Here is a 2,008-nt window from a genome sequence, read left to right on the forward strand (position 1 = left end):
CCCATTTTGGAGCAATTTTATGAAAATTTTTTATGCAAAGTGCTGCTATTGATGGCTTTGCATTTATCAAAGCCAACTTCAAATTCACTTCCTTCTTTAAGCCTGCCATGTGTACCTGGTTGAAATCATTTACCCAACTCTCTTCCTAGAATGAAACCTTTATTTTATTTTATTTTGCAGGTTTGTAATGGAAATTTATTTAAAAATACCCAGAGGTTGGCAACAGTGCTAGACCAAGCTATGCCTCTCTCCAGGCCACAGGTGCCAGGTGTCTGGCTGGTCACCAAAGTCACTGTCTTATGGATAACAGTTCATAAAACTGAGTAATAAACCTTATGAAGAAAGTAAGGACTCCATGATCCTTGGGCCACATCTTAGTGTCCTCAGGGTCCCAGGAGGGTCAGCTTTCCCATGACTGGGTCAGGCTGTAATGAAATGCCCATCTCCTGTCTTATGTCTCCCCAGAAGGGAGTGGCTGTCGCGTGGGTAGAGAGACCACACACTGATGCGCTGGTCCTTGGACCCTGCGGCCAAGAAGCCATTGGTGGAAAAGGCCACACAGTGGATGGAGGCACTGTGGAAGGCCAGCTCAGCCAGAGGCTCCATTGTCGGCCAGTGAAATACCCGGATGCGGTGGTCCCAGCCTGCAGTGGCTAGGATCTTTTGGTCTGGCCGGATTGTGACATCGGTGATCCCAGGATTGGTGAGTTCATGAGTGCTACACATTGACTGTCTCTGAGCTATGCCCAAGCACTGTCCTGAGCAGGTAGCCTGCTGGTCACTGCTGTGGTCCCTGGCTGAGCCATGGTCTGGGCCAGGACCCTCCAGGAAGGATCTCTGGCCACCAGTGGCTCAGACAGCACATGACCTCAGGTGTCAGGAATGCGAGGAACAGCCGCCATCTGGTTCTGATTACCCATGCTGTGCTGTGGGGAATCTCATACAAATCTCTGCTCCCAGCCTCACCTGCAGGGACTGCTGCCCATCCAGGCTCCAGACAGCCAGTGCCTTCCCCGCAGAGCCCGAGACGCCCCTGACCTTCTGGGAGTCGAAGTCAAGGCCCATGATGGGTTCCTCGTGGCAGGCGACGCGGCTGCACACCTTCGGCTCCAAGATGTCCCACGGAGCCACTGATTCATCCTCATACACAGCTAGAAGGAGGGGGCGGGGACTGGAGTTGGCCTGTCACAGCCCCGGGCACATGTGCAAGCCTGCCTTGGCGTCTGCGTCGGGCTTCAGGGTGCACACTGACGTCTTGGATGGCATCTCCAGAATCTAAACCTCATCAGTGCCCTTCCCTGGCACAGCAAGTGTCCAGTGCAGTTGCCCATAAGCCAGGACAGAGCTCCTGCAGAAGCCCACACTCTCTAGGTGCACTGAGTCCACAACAGCATTCCTGCCCTCTGCCAGGTCCCACAGACATAGTCGCTGGTCCCGGCCCTGACTGTGGAGCTGGGAGCCCTGGGACAGTAACTGCAGCCAGGTCACACTCTGACCCCCATGGCCATCCAGGGTGGTGACTGCTCTCCAAATCTGCAGGCTCCAGATGTGTACCAAGCCACTCTGAGACCCTGAGAAGAGGAGTGGGCACTCCTGAGCCTGGGATCCTCTGCTGAAATGCACTGCGTTCACTGCTGACTGCGGGCCTCGGAAGACAAACTGGGGATCTGGTGGTGGGGGTAGAAGGGGAGCTGCCATGCTAGGCAGGATGCAGTCAACTGGGGACCAAGGAAGGACATGTGAGTGACAGAGCACTTTGTCTTCCTCCAGGAAGGCAGGCTGGGCAAAAGTGTTTGGGATGCTACTCTGCTGAGTGTCCCTGGCCTTCTGTTCTGTAGGGAGACTCTCTGATCCCCAAAAGTGCTAAATGGACCTGTGGCTATAGAGGAGCCAGCTCCCTGCATAAGCTGCAGGGACCCCACAGGGAGTGTGGAGCTTTCTTTCTTTCCCCCACTGCTAACCTCTCTGGTGGATGATCCCACTAGGCATCTGGGAGTCGTCCCTGTGC

General features: G+C 54.8%; 1 pseudogene; it reads right to left on the minus strand.

The window, feature by feature from the left end:
- Positions 1-420: 420 nt before the first annotated feature.
- LOC109680297 (guanine nucleotide-binding protein subunit beta-like protein 1 pseudogene) lies at positions 421-1,698 on the minus strand (annotated as a pseudogene).
- Between the last annotated feature and the right edge of the window lie 310 nt (positions 1,699-2,008).

This window comes from Castor canadensis, chromosome 3 (genome assembly GCF_047511655.1).
Source record: "Castor canadensis chromosome 3, mCasCan1.hap1v2, whole genome shotgun sequence".
In the NCBI taxonomy this organism is placed as follows: Eukaryota; Metazoa; Chordata; class Mammalia; order Rodentia; family Castoridae; genus Castor; species Castor canadensis.